Below are 8,274 nucleotides of genomic sequence, written 5' to 3' on the forward strand. Positions count from 1 at the left end.
CTCGCTGCCAGACTGCTGCTTCAGATTCACAGAGAATTGCAGCGACTTGGCAGAGCCGACGCACACAAAACAAATGTCCGCTTTTAATCTTTGTGACTGAACACGACCCCCCCTTCGTTTCTCCTGAGGCGGCTTTTAAAAACAAGCGTCCTCACAAAGACTGGTACTGTTTAAAACCCCGAACAAACTCTTAGTTCCTCACCCCACAGGGAGACCAAGTTGGTTTTAATGACAGATTCCTGAAGGTAACGTCTGTGCTGCCGTTGCTCTGATGGCCCATTTCTCAAAACCTTGTTAGGCGTTTAGTTTCTCAGCTCAAGTTCCCACAGTTCCTTTGTATGAAGTATTATCGTCAATTTAAAGCAGAAACATGTCTCAAAGGGTCAATGGATCAACAAAATGAAGGGGCAGGTCAAATGATTACAAGCCATACATTTATCTCTCTTTATTTACGAAGGACTGGCTCTCCGATTTCTGGGATTTAAAAAATGGGCCACAGAAACATCGAGTAATCTGCTTTTAAACTACAATTCAAACGATTTCTTTTCTACTTTATTTTGGAAGCAATGGGTCTTTTTTTTTGGGGTAACAGGCCGTCGGACAAATGGTCTTTTTCTCCTACAGTATGGCCCATTTTTTGGTCTACTGGGATTAAGAAAATGGGCCATAGAAACAAGAGATAATCTCCTTTTAACTACTATTCAAACTATCTTTTTTACTGTATTTTGGAAGCAGCAGGTGTTCATTATTTGGGATAACAGTCTGTCCAGAAATGGTCTTTTTCTCCAAATGGCACATTTTTCCATCTACTAGGTATTAAATCAAATGGGCCATCAGGATAATGGGCAGTCTCCATTCAAACTACTATTAAAACAATCGATCGTACTGTATTTTCGTAGCAACGACCATTCGTTTTTGGAATAACGGGCTGTCAGAAAAATTGACCTATTATTCTGTCTACTAGGTTTAAAATGAATGGGCCATCGGAATAATGGGCAGTTTCCCTTCAAACAACCATTCACACTAAGGTCAAAACTAAGGGTTAATCTTAATATATCTGTCAAATTCCAGCAGGGGTGTTTCACACAACTCTGGCCATTTAAGAAATGTTGTGATGTATAAACTGTTATATTTTATTATTCCAAACAAAGACAACACTTCCGATCCCTGCAGCAGGGTGAGAGATTCCTGAATACACATTTAGTCCTGAGACCATTCCACCTTGGATTTGAGAAGTTTAATGGATAAACTAAGTGGTTTTGTTCCCCACTAAATGTGAGAGGAATCCACCAAAGTGACCTCAGACTCATATTTAATAGTTTTAGAGCGAGAGCGACTCGCAGTAAATCACAGAGGAGTTCCTGAGTGAGAGATGATGGGAAAATGTGAGGCGAAGGGAGGAGGAGGAGGTGATGAAGATGATTGAGGGATGATGAAGAGGACGTGAGATTCTCCTCTCAGGGTGGCCTTCATTCCTCTGGTTTAACTTTGACCCTCCACTATGGAGACAGAGGAGTGCCATAAAAAAATTCTATAAAAAATGAAATGTTGGAAATATAAAGATGAATGATTAAGTATATTAAAAATCGAATTTATTAAATGAATATATTGGTAAAAATATGGAAATATATAGAGAATTAAGTAAATGTAATGATTGGAAAGATACAAATAAAAATAAAAAAGTTAAAAATAAAAATGTGGAGGTATAAATAGAAATGAGAAAATATAAATTACTTAATAACAATGTAAAAATAAAAAGGGAAAAAGGATCAAACATTTAAAATAAATAAAATATTTTAAAAAACATTCTGAAAATACTATAATTTCCCTGTATATGTACTGCTTTATTTATTCCTCTGTATACATCCTACATACTTTTAAGTCCTCTTTATTGTTCCATGTTTGTATGTATTATTTTTTATGGCACTCCTGGGACTCCATACACGTCGACATATTTTCTAACACAGGAATTCAGTACTTTTATTTTGGACATAAACGCCATAAAGAATGATTCCCTTTCCTCCCACGCTCAAGTTTTACTCCCATTCACATTCACAGTAAACACCACTCCCACCACACAGTAACTCACACACACACACACACACACACACACACACACACACACACACACACACACACACACACACACACACACACACACACACACACACACACACACACACACACACACACACACACACACACACACACACACACAAATATTTTCTGAGGTTTTTCGGCTACCCAGCCTGACCCAGTGACCATCTGACAAAATACAGACCACAAAAACACAGCTAGGCTCACAGTATGGTCAGAAACCCACATTGTAGGGATTTATAGGCATTAAATAAGTGTGTTACAGTCTGTGGTTTAAGAAATACTACAACAAATATATTTCTACATTTCTATTCTTTATCTTCTGACCATTTACTGCATGTTTTGCTTTCAAAACCCCCCAAACGAGTCTCAAAAGCAAACTTTCCACAGCCTGTGTTAGCATCATGCCAGAAGAAGATCCATGTGTTTTCATTTAACTAAAGTCACAGTGAGTTATAAAGACGTCAGCGTTACTAAAGTTGAATAAATAAAAGCCCTTCTGCAGAATCTGGCAGTGTCTGAGCATGCTAACCGTTAGCTTAGCATGCAGCTCCAGCAGCATTGAGAGGAAAGAAGCAGGCGCCTGCAGTCTGTCTGAGTGTGTGTGTGTGTGTGTGTGTGTGTGTGTGTTTGTGTGTGTGTGTGTGTGTGTTTGTGTGTGTGTGTGTCATCAGATATGTGTGTGTCCCCAGATGTGGGTTTATTATCTGCTAGTGTTCCCCTGCGCTCAATTAGAGCTAATTATGGTTAGCGCCGCGCTGCCAAGCTAACGGATTAGCGTACACAGAGAGAGAGGTTTGCAGCTTTTTATGGAGCTACAGTTGTTATTGCATTTAAAAAGGAGCCAAACTGAGTCTTTATAAAATATTACAAGCTAATAGTGATGCTAACAAATCATCCAGGCTTTTGTTAGCATCACAAAATCAATGCTAACAATGAAATAGATAAAAGGACAATAAGAAAAACAATGATGGCGACAATATGCTGTTTTCTATTGTTTAGCATGATTAGCATGTCGTGTAACAGCACTTCAAATGTTTATTGTATAATATAAAAACTTTAATGGAGTTGATCTGACAAGAAAAGCTATTTTTCAATTTTAAGAAATACAAATGTCTGTATTTGCACGTCTATCTTCTCTGAATGATTATTTGGAACTTAAAAAGGTTCACTCAACACTATTCATTGGCTGGATCTCATGTTATAGTTTCTCCACCGATGCAGAGAAAATTGTCTTTTTAAGTGATTATTAAACAATCCTCCTGTACGCAGACGACACCGCCGTGTACAGCTCTGATGAATACGAGAAACCCTATAAGACGTTTTGAAAGACGGTGAAGAACAACAAGATGAAAAAATATTCCCTATTAAAGGTAGGGTAGGTAATTTTGGAGAAACCAGCTCGAGATCGCTAGAATTTGAAAATACACGGCCGGAACAAATCTGCCACTTCCTCACAGAGCCCCTCCTCCAACACACACGAACGCGCACATGACCAATGAGGGCACGAGATAAGTTTGTGCACAGATGGAAGGCTGACAGGCAGGTAGGCCATCCAGTTATTTTAGCCGGGCCGGCTCAGATGATTGGTCGTGCTTTTTACAGTACTACTGCTTCCACAGGTGATATTTATTTATGGATTTTTTGTCAAAGCATTTCAGATATTCATTGCTATCGGGATGTTAAGAGCATTCCATGGAATATAACAAAAAGTGTATCTCGAGCCGGTTTCTCAAACTTACCTACCCTACCTTTAAAGTCCACGTTAAGTCGACACCAACACAGAGACTAAAGAAATCAGGGCGAGCATCAACTTAAAAATGTCTTCTGATAATAACGTGAAGCTTTGTAACAAGAACGCATTTTAAGACGTTTACACAAGTCCATAGTCATTGGGTTACCAGAGATATCATGTCTACTTTAAATAATAAAACAGGTTGTATTGCAGGGAACTTCACTTTAATATCCTTTGATTTTAAGAGTAGAAAATATTTTATACTATTATTATACTACTTTGGGAATAAAGTCAAAAGTTGGCCGAAATAGAAAAATCTAATTATTCAAAATATGCCATTTAAAAAAGAAAAACACATTTTCTATTAAAAAAAAAAAGTCAACATGATCATTTTTCTAACTGTTAGAATTTACATTAAATGTTGTTTTGTTCCCTATTTACCAGAACCCAGCAAAGCCTTGACATGTCTCAGTTGTGAAGTCCTGCTCTCGATGAATGAATGAAAGCTCTCACCTGTCTGAGCTCCTGGTTCTTCCTGTTTTGTACCCTCTGCGATAGTAAAGGTCCCGTGAAGAGACCCTCTGCGATAGTAAAGGTCCCGTGAAGAGACCCTCTGCGATAGTAAAGGTCCCGTGAAGAGACCCTCTGCGATAGTAAAGGTCCCGTGAAGAGACCCTCTCAGATCTGCTTCCTCCCTGCATGTTCCTGGAGCTTTATAAAAAGAGTTCAGCCCTCCTGTGACATCACGGCAGCAGAAACACCGTGCACTCACTCCCACTTCCTGCTCACTTTACTCCATAAAAAAGCCTAAATAGTGGCACATGTGAGTGGTTGCACACGTCACTGAGGCGCTGCAGCATCTCATGTTGTTTCTGCAGATCCACAAACTTTACTTTGGGATTCTTCACGAGATCATTTTCAGTCTCGCTCGGTGTTTTCGTCTCCCAGCGTGTCTCAAAAAACACTGACCTTTGAACATGAAACACTCTGAGATGTACATTTAGTTGAGTTGATATTGGCACCGTCTAGTAGTATTGTTTGAAACATTAAACACTAAGAAGCTGTGGAGAAGCCTGTGACATAAGACATAAGATTTTCAACTGCATAATTACTCTGTAGCTATGTCAGATTGACAATAAAGAACCTTGAACCTTGAACCTTGAACCTTTAAAACGGACTTTATGTCCAGTGTTATACATTGATAGCAGATCCAGGTGCTTTTCACCTCTGTGTGGGAATGAAGGATTTCAGTGATGTGACGTCTGAAGCTATCAGAGAACTACTGACTTTTAAACATGAAACTGCTTTATTTAATGTGTTAAAGAGTTTTAAACATTTGTCCGTTTGTTTTGAAGAGCAGGCGAGCTCTGTGGAGAACTTGGCTGATGGTAAACATATCTAGAACCTCTGGATCTTAAGTTATTAGAGACACAAGATGAAAACTAATTGGTGGAAACTCAGTTTAAAGCCGCTCTAAGACGTCTATTTTCCCAAAAGCATCTGAACCGGTCAGACAGCATGACTTTCATTTCATTGTTTTTCCTTTTAGTACAAATACTTCGTTACTGTACTTAAGTACATGTTTCTGGTATCAGTACTTTACTCCACTACTTATTTTTCTGACCACTTTTTACTTTGACTTCTTACATTTTGAACCCAAATACCTGTACTTTCTACTTCTTACATGTTGAACTCAAATACCTGTACTTTCTACTTCTTACATGTTGAACTCAAATACCTGTACTTTCTACTTCTCACATGTTGAACACAAATACCTGTACTTTCTACTTCTTACATGTTGAACACAAATACCTGTACTTTCTACTTCTTACATGTTGAACACAAATACCTGTACTTTCTACTTCTCACATGTTGAACACAAATACCTGTACTTTCTACTTCTTACATGTTGAACCCAAATACCTGTACTTTCTACTTCTTACATGTTGAACACAAATACCTGTACTTTCTACTTCTTACATGTTGAACACAAATACCTGTACTTTCTACTTCTTACATGTTGAACCCAAATACCTGTACTTTCTACTTCTTACATGTTGAACTCAAATACCTGTACTTTCTACTTCTTACATGTTGAACCCAAATACCTGTACTTTCTACTTCTTACATGTTGAACACAAATACCTGTACTTTCTACTTCTTACATGTTGAACTCAAATACCTGTACTTTCTACTTCTTACATGTTGAACCCAAATACCTGTACTTTCTACTTCTTACATGTTGAACACAAATACCTGTACTTTCTACTTCTTACATGTTGAACCCAAATACCTGTACTTTCTACTTCTTACATGTTGAACCCAAATACCTGTACTTTCTACTTCTTACATGTTGAACACTAATACCTGTACTTTCTACTTCTTACATGTTGAACACAAATACCTGTACTTTCTACTTCTTACATGTTGAACACTAATACCTGTACTTTCTACTTCTTACATTTCCCAAACAGGCTGGTTCCTTTAGTCTGAATGTGTGTTTGGTGGCGTGATCATTATTGTGGAGGAAACTTCTGTGTAGCAATGCATTGGGAGTCACCGACTCAGGAAGGAGACACGGTGAGAGTTGGAGCTTTGATGTCAAACACTGATGGGTTTATTCAGAGTATTCGGCCGGAGGATTCACATCACAAGTCAAAGAGTCAGAGGTTCTGACTTCACGGTAGAGTTGCCACATCAATTCTGAAGAGCCTCTCTCTATGCTAGACCTTTTAACTGGTTCACAGAGAGAAATCAACATCTCTGAAGGAGTAGACTAAACAGCTGGGAACACTGAACCACCTGCGTCCGACACTCATGGCCTCAAAGATTTCACATCTTAGAGTCCACCGATAAAGAAGTGCCTCAGCGTTCTCACAACAAGTACCATTCGTGCCAGACAAGTTGACCGGTCACAAACTGGTGACAACAACACATATGGCACCAAGGCCTTTCCTTAAAGGAGATAACAGACGTCAGAGTAGATCATAAAACGTCACAGAGCAAAAGGTTAGATATCTAGAAGAATTATTCCTTAACAATTATTATTTAGAGTCATTGCGTGCCTATTGATTTGAACACGATCCGTGTATCCATCATTTCCTGGTCTTCTCTAAAGAAGAGGGACCAATGAAAACGTTGTCATGTTGCCGTTGTTCAGCATGGAAACATTCATTAGCTAACAATGACATTATTGTTCTATTAATATAAAGGGAGGTCAGGTACTCTTTAAAACAGCTGCTAGTTATGGGTACTTTTTACTGAAGTACATTTCAAAGCCTCTTTACTTTGACTTGAGTCAAGAAGTTTAGTCAGTACTTCTACTTTCACCAGAGTATTTTTAAACACTAGTATCTGTACTTCTACTTGAGTAAAGGATGTGTGTACTTCTACTTGAGTAAAGTGTGTACTTTGACCATCTCTCTGCACACGTCACTGAGGCTCTGCAGCATCACATGTTGTTTCTGCAGCTCCACAAACTTTACTTTGGGCTTCTTCACGTGATCATTTTCAGTCTCGCTTCATGTTTTCGTCTCCCCGCCGCGTGTTTTCGTCTCACTCTCTCAGTATTAAGTAATGACCCCCTGCTGTCAGACGGAGGTGAAGAAAGGCAGCGCTCCCCACAACACGCTGCTGGTGGCTTTCACTCCGAAGCGTCAGTTTCCGTGTGGTTTGAGGTCTCTATGTTTAGAGGCTGGTGGTTTCTGGGGTTCAAACCTCCTTCAGACTGAGAGAGTGACGCGTCTGACATTCAACGTCTGACGGTTTCTACTCCACAGAGAGCTGGAATATCTCTGCATCAGAAGGTCTAAAAACACCCTGAGAAACCTATATTTAGTTGAGTTGTTATTGGCAGAAAGAAAGGCCGTTTAGTTGTAGTATTGCTGCCTGAACCGATTTAGTGTTTTGAAGAGTTTGAAACATGATGTCCTTTTGTTTTGAAGAGGAGGCGACCTCTGTAGATAATTAGGCTGATGGTAAATATATTTCGAACCTCTCAATCTGAAATGACTAGAGACACAAGATGAAAACTAGTTGGTGGAAAGATGTCTATTTTCCCAAAAGCTATCTGATCACATGACTTTGTTTGAATTGTTCTCCCTTTGAGCATTTCTCTGTATTTATCACTGTTTGCTATTTCTGTCCGTCTCATGAAATGCCTTCACTCGTCAGTTCTATAATCGTTCCTCTTATGTAACGTAACGAAGGGTTAAACTGTGCCTCACTGCGTGTACCAAGAACATCTGATGTATTTTTATCCTGCTCAAACATTAGTCATCAATTAAACGGTTATTAAATTACTTCTGCAGATTAAACGTCCGGCCGCCGTCCGCCGCTGTTAGCATCAGAGGCTAAAGATAGCAGCTAACGCGCTAACGACGGTTCGCTCTGCCTTTTTAAATTAGACGCTTCTTCTGTTCTTCTGTGTGGAACCAGATGTT

This window comes from Trematomus bernacchii, unplaced genomic scaffold (assembly GCF_902827165.1).
Source record: "Trematomus bernacchii unplaced genomic scaffold, fTreBer1.1, whole genome shotgun sequence".
Lineage (NCBI taxonomy): Eukaryota > Metazoa > Chordata > Actinopteri > Perciformes > Nototheniidae > Trematomus > Trematomus bernacchii.